This window comes from Lynx rufus, unplaced genomic scaffold, assembly GCF_022079265.1.
Source record: "Lynx rufus isolate CCGP_SWC_20201006 ecotype Redwood Valley unplaced genomic scaffold, mLynRuf1.p SCAF_13, whole genome shotgun sequence".
Classification (NCBI taxonomy): Eukaryota; Metazoa; Chordata; class Mammalia; order Carnivora; family Felidae; genus Lynx; species Lynx rufus.
The window spans coordinates 57,811,858-57,825,135 of NW_025814827.1; the positions used below are offsets into that span (position 1 = coordinate 57,811,858).

The 13,278-nt window shown below is 39.3% G+C and overlaps 1 long non-coding RNA gene across 3 annotated transcripts in view; it reads right to left on the reverse strand.

The window, feature by feature from the left end:
• Positions 1-241: 241 nt before the first annotated feature.
• The window catches only part of LOC124508917 (uncharacterized), a 156,359-nt gene continuing 143,322 nt past the window's right edge, over positions 242-13,278 (reverse strand). For all 3 annotated transcript variants that reach the window (XR_006961335.1, XR_006961337.1, XR_006961336.1), the window contains 2 exons: positions 5,360-5,393; positions 242-447 (listed from right to left, as the gene is read on the reverse strand). This is a non-coding gene — a long non-coding RNA (uncharacterized LOC124508917). The remainder of the gene's footprint in view (positions 448-5,359; positions 5,394-13,278) is intronic.

The window sequence follows — 13,278 nt, forward strand, 5'->3', positions numbered from 1 at the left end:
AATATCACATAGTTTGGTAATAACAGGACGAAAACCTAGAATTCTAACACATTGCCAGAATGTCTTCAAAAAGCTTAGTAGATAGAAGACAAACATCTCATAGAATGCAAAAATCAAATTTTTTGAAAGAAATTACTACCATGTGGCAAGGAGTCTTTACTGCTCTTGTTTCTAAATGATCGTATTTCACATTGTACATATATGCAGGATGAAGAAATTACATTTCATTTCTCACCTGGATGAAGGGCCAAAAAATGCTTGCTTTGCCATTTGCTCTCCCCCAGGAAGTGAGCAACTATTGCTGTAATACAGAACCTTTGTTCTTTTTAGCACATCAAGTCCTCTTAACTTTTTTGGTGTTCAAAACTGTTTAGATGTACAATGGTCAAGGTGTAGATGTCAAAAAGCTTCCCCAAGGGCTGGCACCTCCAAAGTTCTTTTTGATTCCTGGAAGGTAATTATTATTATTGCCATTTACTTTCTGAATATTCCTCTCTTAACATATACTGTTTCTTCTTTAGATATTGGAGGGAGGGGTGAGAATGTTAAAAACTGCTTAGGTATACAATAGTGGATGTATCAGGGTCTTAGAACCTTGGGTGGGAAAGGACTTAACCAACCCTACTTTTTAATTTGATTATCATAGCCTGCTAATGAACTCTTAATCATTAATCACTTTTAATGTTATTTATGAAATTTTAACATGACTTTAACTTTAAAAGATTTCCTGAAAAAGAAAAATAAAACCTAACCATACAAAAATGCCTGGCTAATTTTTATTCATTGGGGGCTGGGTCCTAAAATATCGCTTAAAGGCCCTGAGTTCACAACTGACACGTTCTTGACATTTATAGTGATTCTATGGACCCTCAGTATCTATTGCTACAGTTCCTTCTCTCGGTGTTTTTCTTGGATTGGATTTATAGCCAACTGGTTGTAATTGACCCTCTATTGGGACAAGTTAGGATATGAGCATATGACTTTTCTGTTAAAAAAAAAAAGACACAGAGAGTGACCAAGAAAAAAAAATCACCATTGATATTTATCTTAAACTTCCTTCATTTCCAGCTTCTCTGGCAGCAAGTCAAGCTGCTGTCATAAAGTAGAACTCTCAGTAAAAAGGGTTTCCTAGAGAAAGGCCACATTTCTGAATGCAGAAGCACATAAAAAAGAGTATGATAGAAAAGCACAGCATTTCTCCGTCCTTCAGGCACACACAACACCTGAGTCTTGCCACAATATTGGGGTCTGCCACCTGAGATTCCAGGTTGGCATTTCCTTACAGGAAAACTGGTCATAGACAGTCTGAGCACAGATGGGGGAAAGGGATGTAGAAATCTCTATCAGCTCTTCATGGAAAGCCAAGGCCTATCAACCTACATAAGCCTTCCCAGACCCCACAAGCACCATCTCATTTTCTCCAAGGAACTGATTGATTGGTGGGTCTTCTTCCGCTTCCTCATCTAGTCGGCCACTGCCCCAAAGACAGAAAAACAAACTAAGGTTTTACCCACTAAATGAGAATCTGAAATTCTTTCTCATTTAACCTACCATGGTTGGTTTAAGGAGACTGAAAAAAGAAATAGAAATAATTCTACATGGGGTGCATGAAATGCTTATAAATTTATCTCCCAAAGAGGCTTTCACTACCAAGCCTACTATACAATCTACAAAGTCAATCTAATTTTAAGAATCTAAAACCAGCCATCTCCCAAGCTCTTTAACTTTGTGGTCTTAGGCTTGGGAGTTCCTACCCCCATGTGCTGGGAAATAAATCAGTGCAAATCATTCTGTTCAACAGCTTCCAGTTTTCCTTTCAAATGGCCTCTAAAAAGTTAACAACAACTGAAGCCTGTTTTATGTTAAAGTCCTAATAATGTAAATAGTCAAATGCAGCATTTTTAGTCATTAGCACTGAAAGAACATCATACATCCGATTGTGTCACCTGGGTGTGAGCGGGGAATGCTGTTTTCTGTACAAAGCCGCTGACCACGATGAGAGATCGTCCATCTGTCCGGCTGCTAATAACACTGACCAGAGGTGGGAAGGCTGTTAATGGGGACCCCTTAATGCAAGGTTTCAGTTCATCTCAGGTTTGGCTCCTCAAGCTTCCCACTAGCTGTCCGTTCTGGCAGACTGAAGCAGACAAGACCTCTTCAAAACTTTTGAGCTTTGGAGGCCAGTTAGAGAAGGAAATAAAGAAGCAAACCCTTGACATCACTGATTTTGCAAAAGCACTTCTTAAGTCTTGTGCCCTATCATGAGAACTCCTGTCCTCTAGTAATAATAAGGGCAAGAATTTTTGTATGCTTAATTGTGCTAAGGTCTTACCATCACTCGTGTCTCACAACAACACCAGGAGGGAGGTAATATTACCATTCCCATTTTACAGATGAAGAAACTGAGGTTTGAAAAAGTTAAGTAACTTGCCAGAGATCATCACATAGCTAGTAACAGAGCCCAAAATTAAAACCAGGCTTACCTGATTCTAAAGTCCACTGTCTTAACCACTACACAATGCTCTTAACCACGACACCATACAAGGAAGTTAATGGCCTCTCTCCAATGCTGCTGTCTCTTAACTTGGGCTGTTCACACAGTAGAGCAGAGACACTGAGAGAGAAGGATGCCCACTCAAGAGAGACAGAAGGAATCAACTGCTTTTTGGGCTGTTTCAGTAGCATCACTGCCTTCACTGGCCTTAGCATACCTTAAATGGGTATCTTGACAAGATCCTTACGAGATGTGGGTGACATCTCACATTTCTACAAAGGTGGTATAGTAGTGTGGTGTCCTATCAGTGGCTTCTCCACTTCTCACTTTGCAAGAGCTCAAGCTATTCTCTTTTCCACATAAAGCAATATTAAGACAACGTTAATGATTTATTAAATGTCTTTATGTGTGAGGCCTTAGGCTGGGCAATTTGCAACTTGCTGGGGGCCATGAAATGGCATCTATGTTACATCATTCCCATGAATTTAATCACCTGTGGGTGGAACCATGTGTCCTTCCAATGATAAAACCCCTATGTTGACAGGTCAAAGGGGTCATATCACTACCTCAACTCCCAGGATATTAAGAATAGTACTGTTCCTTGGACACTTATTCTTAGAAAGGAACATTTTTATATCTGGCTTAAGCTCTGAGTCAGCAACTGGATACATACACTCAAGGTATGCTAGGGAGAAACTATTAACCATGCAAACTAGCCCCAAATGGCTTTTCTGATTATTTGCTAGCATGCAGGTGGCTTCATGAAGAGACCTGCAATTCTAGAATGTTAGTTTTTGTAGTATGAGAAAATCATAACTTTTTTTTTTTCCAGGAACTTGTTTTGCCACAGATTTAAGGCAGTAATTTGTTACAGGCAGGACATTTATAGGGGCTGCGTTATCGAGGCTAGAATCATCAAGAAATTCTATCAGAAGACACAATGTTTAAGTATAGGTCTAATTACTGCAATCATTTCTTTTTTGTTTCCTTTGCAGAGATCCACTTAATCCCATCTCTTAGTGTGGGCACAAGCTGACAGTTGCATGACAAGGAATGTTTCCCTTTGTAAAAAACCCACTTCCTTTCTGTGTAGTTTTAGCCTAATTGAAATGTTTCCTATTAAGCTCAATCAAGGCAGCAATTATCTAATTACTCACTTATGCTTTTCCAGCCAAAAATTTGCCTAAGTTGGTATATTGGAATGAGAGAGAACATATTTATTATTGCTTTTACATTTTCCTGTTTGGCTTCAAACAATAATCATAAACATTTACTTCTAGCTCACGAGTATATATCTAATTAATACTGCTATTTTCTATAAAATTGTATGGCTGTAAGCTACAGCCTAGTGCCAAATGTAGCCCCGTCTACAAACTGTGCTTTGTAAAACTTGTGGTTATACTACATGAATGGTGTCATTGGAGAAGGGGAATAAGAAAAAGAGGCTAGTGAAAACAAATCACAAACATATATTCAATCATTTCAAAGCCACGAGTTTTATGGCTTTACAAAATAAAAAAAATGAATAACAGATTCAATCGAGAAAATAATTTTTAGAGCATCACTTTAAAGAAACATATATCCTGTATGTCTGGATTTTCTCCTGATACAAATCCCTTAGGTCTCGAGATGATCACAACCAGTCAACACCACAGGTGGTCCACACTTTTTAGGTATAAATTAGAGGCATATATCATTAAAACCAGAATTAATTTTAGAGTTAGTGACCCTATGAGGTCACTCCTGATTAACTCAATTGTGATTGAGGTTAAGCCAAAGCGCAACAGACAAATTGGGTATGAGAGATTGATCTTTTCATTTCCAGACAATAAATTTTATCATTATTGTTATCTTAACTGTTAGCTAATGTGGGACTAATACAGTCCTCTGCCTGGAAAAAGACCCCTGGAAAACTTGTGTACTTCTGGGTGAATTTATAAGGAGGTAAAGGAACACCTCATCAATCCCCCAAATTGCGGCCACTTGACAAGCCTTCACCTAAGTTTATCATAAACCCAGAAAATGACTACACTCCATGAGAATTGCAGCAACAACAAAATCAGTATGCAAGGAGACCATTCCATTTGCTGGAAAGAGATGAGACATTTTGCATTGTGTTGGTAAGGAGAAGAACTTTCTTTTGCTTACACATAGTGAGGAAGGAACCATGCATAATATTAGTAACCTCAGAGATGACGAGTTCTCTACAAAACAAACAAACAAACAAACAAAACCACAAAAAACACTTCACTTTCTAACAACTGATTTATCTCAGGTATACCCTGAGTGATGACTGATTAATAAATTAAACCTGAGAGTGGGGAAGATGTCATTCCTAAACCCATGTTACGTTATCTGCTTCACAGTTTGCAAAGAAGTCTTAACAAAATGCATTCTATCTTAAAAGTGGTCCCAAAGATTCTGCATTCTGTGCTGTCAGGAGAGGAGGGCAAGAACAAAAGGTAGAGAAAGAAGACAAACCAATTTCTTTGCCAGAATGGGGAGAATAAAGTAATCAGACATTTCCCTTTCACTGGTCCTTGAATAGGGACTTGGAAGCTTGTGAAGTGTATGGTCGGAAAAATGGATTTTGTTTCTTCATGTGACCATTCACTGGAGAGGACAAATAAGTCTCACTATTCTGTCTGCAGTTTGACTCATTCCCGCTGTTTTTTCTCTAAGTAGCTTTACACACTCTAGAGAGGGACTAAATCCATTTCACAGTAGGTAGAGTGGAAGCCTGGGGTGAACCTATCACCTGAGAACAAACATAGAGACCAGCGTTATCACCCATCTGTCTAGATCTGCCCTCAGCTGACCTTCGGCAGCACCAGGATCAGTGAAAGTCTGGTACGTTGAACCTACCAATGCTTCTTCCATCTGCAGGCCCATGAACTTCCTGTTCGGTGGTCAGCAGTAAACAAAAGGAAACAAGACATTAAACCAACGTGGTCTATGTTTTCAACATTATTTGGCTTTTGAAATTTTCAAGTTGAGTTACCACTGCTTTTATTTCCCCTCCTACTTTGCACTAGTTCTCATATTTCCATCCTTCCTCCACTGCAATAATTCAATAGAACTAATTATGTCTTTAAAAAATAGTTAAATAAGCAAATGACTGAAGTTCTTTCTGTTTTCCCTGATGCTGGGTCAAATGGCTCCTCAAGTTGTTCTGAAAGGATACTCTTGCATGTCTGACTGGAATCTTCTTTGGAGATTACTTTTATGATGTCTCATTATTCTTCCCAGTGTGTTGAAGGTGCTATTTTATCAAGTTTTAAGTAATACTGTCTGGAAAACTTTAGGATAATACAAATTTAACACTAGGAAAGGTAAATATCCCACAGCTCTTAATTATAATTGTGTATGTGTATGATATACATATATATGTAGATATATATATCTACATATATACATGATATACATATATATCTACATATATGTATGTAGATATATATATCTATCTACATATATACATATATATGATATACATATATATCTACATATATATGTATATCATACACATACACAATTATAATTATGTATTATAATTATATGTTTTCCATTTGTCAGTTATTTTTCTATTTGTGCATTTTTAAATTTTTTTTTAACATTTATTTATTTTTGAGACGGAGAGAGACAGAGCATGAACGGGGGAGGGTCAGAGAGAGGGAGACACAGAATCTGAAACAGGCTTCAGGCTCTGAGCTGTCAGCACAGAGCCCGATGCGGGGCTCGAACCCACGGACTGTGAGATCATGACCTGAGCCGAAGTCGGCCGCTTAACCGACTGAGCCACCCAGGCGCCCCTATTTGTGCATTTTTAATAGCGGATTGGCTTGCTAGTTATTTTGGTTCTAAGGCCTAGAATATTAATGCCTCTGATAAATGAAACTTTGCTTTTCATCACTCTATTAAGATCTTATAAATCAAAGTGACCACCTACTATGGAAAAGTCTAATGTTAGAGCACCTGGGTGGCTCAGTCGGTTAAGCATCTCACTCTTGATCTTGGTTCAGGTCATGATCTCACAGTTTGTGAGTTTAAGCACTGCATCAGGCTCTTGGAGTTCTCTATCCCTCTCTCTCTGCCCCTCCCAACTCATGCACACACACACACACACACACACACACACTCTCTCTCTCTCTCTCTCTCTCTCTCTTTCTCTCTCTCTCTGTCTCTCTCAAATAAATAAATAAACCTAAAAAAATAAAAAAAGAAAAAGCTCTTCACTTGTCATTGCCCAAGTTAAAAATATGTCATGCAGTTCAAGGATTGTAAAACATTATAACCCTGGCTACATACTGTAATTACCTAGAAGCTTTTTTTTTTTATTTAAAAAAATTTTTTTTAATGTTTATTTAGTTTTGGAGACAGAGAGACACAGTATGAGCAGGAGAGGGGCAGAAAGAGAGAGAGGGAGACACAGAATCCGAAGCAGGATCCAGGCTCTGAGCTGTCAGCACAGAGCTTGACATGGGGCTCGAACTCAGGAACCACGAGATGACAACCTGGGCCAAAGCCAAACACTTATCCAACTGAGCCACCCAGGTGCCCCTAGAAGCTTTTTAAGGCCAGAGATCCTAATTTAATTTGTATGTGGTATGCTTGGGAATCAGGACTTTACAACACCCTCCAGGTGATTCTAATATAAGTCCAGGGCTGAGAACTACTTTAGAATGAAAGTATATAAACACACTATATACTTGAGCAATTAATGGATTTGTAATTTTTTCCTTCAAGAGCCCTACTATTTGCTTGAGGTGAAACAGAGGTCTGCAGTCATTCATTCACAAAGTGGCCCCCTTTGTGAAAAGGGGGCCACAAAGTGACACCCTTTTCACTACCTAACTGGCCACAAAATCAAAACACCCCTTGAAGGAAGGAAGGAAGGAAGGAAGGAAGGAAGGAAGGAAGGAAGGAAGGAAGGAAGGAAAGAAAGAAGGAAGGCAGGCAGGAAGAAAGAGGGAAAGAGAGAAATTTGTCAAGAAAAACTAGTTTAAAGGGAAAAATAGAATGGTAGGCCGAATAATAGCTCCCTAAGATGTCCCATCCTAACCCTTGAAGTCTGTGAATATATTTCTTTACATGACGAAAGATACTTTTACAGACATAATTAAATGTAAGACCTTGGGACGGAGATAGTAGCCTGGGTCATCCAGGTGGGCCCAAGCTAATCACATGGATTCTTAAAATCAGTTTCCCCCCTGTGGTCAGAGGAAGTCCTGCTACAGAATAACAGCTCAGAGAGATGCAACGTTGTTGCCTCTAAAGATGGAAGAATGAGGCCATGAGTTAAGGAATGCAGGAGGCACCCAGAAGTTTTGGAAAAAGACAAAGAAACACATTCTTCCCTAGAGCTAGCAGAAAGGAAGACAGCCTTCCTCACACCTTGAGTTTGGCCTAGTGAGACCCATGTTGGACTTCGGATCTACAGGTCTATAAGAAAAAAAATGTGTGTTGTTTTAAACCACCAAGTTTGTGGTAATTTGTTATGGCAGCAGTAGGAAAATAGTGCAGATACTGGTGTTAATTTTGAATTTCCAGAGTCCTCAGACAGAGGTAGAGGTACAGGGAATGTTATGTGGAGTCATGAGATTGCATCTTGCTGACCTCTAACTACAGGGAGTATAAATGACCTAGGGCCCCAGTTGCTGCTCTAAACTCCACTTGGTGCAGAGAGCATGCCTCCCATAGCTGCTCCCAGCCAATGACTGAGCCAGCAGCAATGCAGAGGCAGCCAGGTTCTGGGCAGATGCAGAGCTCCTCTGACTTTACCAGTTTGGTAAGGACTGCATCCTGTGATGGCCTTGCTGAGCATCCCTTCAATTGCACTGCAGTACAGGACACTTGCATCCCACCTTCCCCTCCTCTCTCTTTCACTCAGGGTTAGACTTGTATATGGATCCGACACAGCTATTCTACCTCTCCTGGCTCCTCCCCCATTTTCTATCATAGGCATTTTCTAGGACCAGCTATATAATTCGAGTACAAAATAAAAACGTGGAGCCCTCTGTTCAAAAATCATTAAGAATTTTAAGCCTGAGATAGCAGAGCATTAATTACCCCAACTAAGCATTTTATTTATTTATTTATTTTATATATAAATTTATTTATTTTATTTTATTTATTTATTTTAAATTTATTTATTTATATATAAATTATTGTTGAATTGGTTTCCATACAACATCCAGTGCTCATCCCAACAGGTGCCCTCCTCAATGCCCATCACCCACTTTCCCCTCCCTCCCACCCCCATCAACCCTCAGTTTATTCTCAGTATTTAAGAGTCTCTTATGGTTTTCCTCCTTCCCTCTCTGTAACTTTTTTTCCCCCTTCCCCTCCCCCTGGTCTTGAGTTTCTCAGGATCCACATATGAGTGAAAAAATATGTGTCTTTCCCTGCCTGACTTATTTCACTTAGCATAACACTCTCCAGTTCCATCCACGTTGCTACAAATGGCCAGATTTCATTCTTTCTCATTGCCAACTAGTATTCCATTGTGTATATAAACCACATCTTCTTTATCCATTCGTCAGTTAATGGACATTTAGGCTCTTTCCATAATTTGGCTCTTGTTGAAAGTGCTGCTATAAACATTGGGGTACAAGTGCCCCTATGCATCAGTACTCCTGTATCCCTTGGGTAAATTCCTAGCAATGCTATTGCTGAGTCATAGGGTAGACTTATTTTTAATTTTTTGAAGAACCTCCACATTGTTTTCCAGAGTGGCTGCACCAATTTGCATTCCCACCAACAGTGCAAGAGGGTTCCTGTTTCTCCACATCCTCGCCAGCATCTATAGTCTCCTGATTTGTTCATTTTAGCCACTCTGACCGGCATGAGGTGGTATCTCAGTGTGGGTTTGATGGAGTGACACTGAGCATCTTTTCATGTGCCTGTTGGCCATCTGGATTCTTCTTTAGAGAAGTGTCTATTCATGTTTTCTGCCCATTTCTTCACTGGATTATTTGTTTTTCGGGTGTGGAGTTTGGTGAGTTCTTTATAGATTTTGGATACTAGCCCTTTATCCGATGTCATTTGCAAATATCTTTTCCCATTCTGTTGGTTGCCTTTTAGTTTTGTTGATTGTTTCCTTTGCAGTGCAGAAGCTTTTTATCTTCATGAGGTCCCAATAGTTCATTTTTGCTTTTAATTCCCTTGCCTTTGGAAATGTGTCAAGTAAGAAATTGCTGTGGCTGAGGTCAGAGAGGTATTTTCCTGCTTTCTCCTCTAGGGTTTTAATGGTTTCCTGTCTCACATTCAGGTCCTTCATCCATTTTTGTGTTTATTTCTGTGAATGGTGTAAGAAAGTGGCCTAGTTTCATTCTTCTGCATATTGCTGTCCAGTTCTCCCGGGACCATTTGTTACAGACTGTCTTTTTTCCATTGAATATTCTTTCCTGCTTTGTCAAAGATTAGTTGGCCATACTTTTGTGGGTATAGTTCTGGAGTCTCCATTCTATTCCATTGGTCTATGCGTCTATTTTTGTGCCAATACCATACTGTCTTGATGATTACAGCTTTGTAGTAGAGGCTAAAGGCTGGGATTGTGAAGCCTCCCACTTTGTTTTTCTTTTCAATATTACTTTGGCTCTTTGGGGTTTGGGTGCCGTGATAGGTCAGGGGCTCAGTCCGCAGTTCCAACAAAGCATTTTAAATGCAGGGTCCTGTGCCATTCCTCAGGTGACTCCTTCTTGAGGCTGGCACTGGTATCTTCTGGTATATTCCTTGCATATCTAATCCTAGCTTGGTATATGTTGGGAGGACACTAAGAGAACATTCTGCTGCTTTTCCCCTAAAATTAACTCCTTTGGGCATCAAACTTGGCTGTGATCAAGGAGTGGGAGTCAGTTTCACCTTGACCTCCCTAGCCTTTGATATGGTTTTAAAATTAAGTTTATTGACTCAAGCTAGTTTTCTATTCAGTTTTGAAGTTTCCTTTTTCTATAATAATACATTATGTTTAAGAAGTAGGGTGGTTTGGGGGCACATGGGTGGCTCAGTCGGTTGAGCGTCCGACTTCGGCTCAGGTCATGATCTCACAGTTCGTGGGTTCGGGCCCCGCATCGGGCTCTATGCTGACAGCTCAGAGCCTGGAGCCTGCTTCAGATTCTGTGTCTCCCTCTCTCTCTGCCCCTCCCCCACTTGTGCTCTGTCTCTCTGCCTCTCAAAAATAAAGAAAAAAAATTTAAGAAGTAGGGTAGTTTTTTGAGCCAAATTCATTGGAGAAAAAAATGTAGTAAGAATTATAGTTGAGATTTTTGAAGTTTCGTTTGAAATAAACACCAATGCAAAATTTAGGCAACAGAACTCATAAATGCATTTCGTCATTTCATAGTGAAAAAAAGGGGGATGGAAACAACTAAAGGGCTACTTCAGGGAAAGGACTAAAATTCCCTCCTTCTTCTCCCATTTGAAATTCTAGGTGTTTTTTGTTTTTTGTTTTTTTGAGAAGGTGTTTTCCAAACATTTGGCAATTTTAAATATAAGGGCAGAGCTCTGTGGCCTTTAGCAACCTCTCTAGGCCTCAGTGTACTAAGCACGCTGGACCCTGCATATTCTCTGAGATCCCTTTCAACAATAAAATGCTTTGGTCTCATGAAAAACATCTGCTTTAGTCAAGGCTGTGAGTTTTTATGACATTATCATATATTCTTCCTCAGTGTCTGTCTTTTCATGATTTTCCGAAACAACACATTTGCTTGGTGTTCCTGTCATTAGGATTTGTTAAGGCATTATAGGTAAGATAAAGAAACTGAAATGAAAAATGCAGTTGATAGAATATTCACATGACCAGCCCAAGTCCCCAGAGTTCTTTAGGGATAAGCTCTGGACTGGAACCTAAGTCTCTTGACTATTCATCCTATCTCCTTGTCTGAGCCTCTCCTAGATCATCATAAAGAGCCAAGTGGTTAGATTTTGGATTTTTTCAATATCAAACTAATAGATTAACATTTATCCATTTAATATATTCCCTTAGGTGGTACACAGGTCTGACCAAAACATTGGATTTCCCAAATCCCTACATTAATAATTTGGTCCCTTCAAACTGATGTTGTTTAGTCTTTTTTTCTTTTTTAATTAAGTAAGCTCTACACCCAATGTGGGGCTTGAACTCACAACCTCAAGATCAAGAGTTGCATGCTCTACTCACTGGGCCAGCTATGCACCCCCACACTGATGTTGTTTAAATATTTGCCTCACACTGATGTAAATGAAGCACTAGGGGAGAAGGACCACCAAATCCCCATTTGTACAGGAGAAGACCTACAGGTAACAGGACCCACTGTCATTGGAAGTCCTAATACTATTGTGGTATACCTCTTGTGGTCCCACCCAAGCAACTCATCCATAGAGGTGACCTTGGGTGTAAAGTTTTGGCATCCTAGGTAACCATCTAAGTGTTCCTGCTCTTAATCCAATTTTGATATTATATAACAAGTTTTCCTTTAAGTCCATTTCATTTTTATAATTCAAAACAAGTAGGGGTGAAATGATGGCTCCTACATCGTAAGTCCAATGTAAATTTTGAAACCTGCTTCTGGTTTTCCTCTTTATCCAAGTAATTTATTATCACAGAGGTCTAGATATGCTGAGGACTCTTAGGGCTCTTTGAGAAAAAAACAAACAAACACAAAACAAAACCCTCTCAGGCCAAATGTAAACCAGAACCATATATACAGTTTATTTAAAAATTCCTACTTATTGCATTAAATCTTAAAGTATCAGATTTTAGACTATTGACAATTGTCTGCAATAGGAATATTTACAGAAACACTTAATTTTTTTGTAGGGTCCATGCCAGCCATTGCAAATTGTGCTAAAGTTCTTTTCTCCTTATTGGGAACTAAGATGCTTTATTATCTGATGATCCTATTCTAAACTTGCTGAGTTTATCAGAAAACTGTATAGAGACTCTAAATACTTGGAAAAATCTTTTTAAAAAGCAGTATATGCTATAGAGTCAACAAGCTATTAAGATGTTGGAACAGCCAACTACTGCATTTTGAGCGTTACTGTAGGCACATACAAAGTCAGGTAAAATTAGCAGACATTTGTTTCAAACCCAGGTCTCTAAAGTTCTTAACCATTCTACACACTACCTCTCCAACTACTCTGTCATTACCCTAGCTGGCTTCCACTCTTCCTGCCCTCACAGTCTATCTCACCCCTGTGTCTTCTCTTGGTTAATGTCTTCATTAACACCAGGAATCTTTGTATCTCGAATTCTTGCTCAGCTAACTGCCATCTCCTGGCCCACCAAATCTTCATCACCTTAGTTCTCCACGCTTCACTTGATCATAGTATTGAAGTTCTGCTAACCAGCCTTGATCAGATCCTCACAGATGCTCAGCATCAGATATTAAAGATTTCCTACTGCATTTGGTAATACTATATACAGTGTTTGAAAAGGCACCTCTGGAGCCAGATGTTCAGGTTTCAAAGCCTGGATTCTCTACTTTCTAGCTTGGGTAAATTACCTAAACTGTTTGTGACTCTGTCTTCATCTGCAAAACAGAGATAATAACACATTGTTGTGAGTAGCAAATAGAAGTTGTTTATTAGTCACATTTGGCTATGATACATCTTTGTTTTCCTTTATACTGTTTGAAGGTTTCCTCTCAAGTTCCCATAGGTTGCTGCCTATACGAGTAAAAGGTGTTATAGAGAACTTACTTATAAGCAATGAAACCCAAACTATTAGTTGAAGGAATAAAGGGGAAAACAGTAGGATGAAGAGGGTGGGTGGTCTCAGAAATCAGTCAGTCAGACAGTTAGAA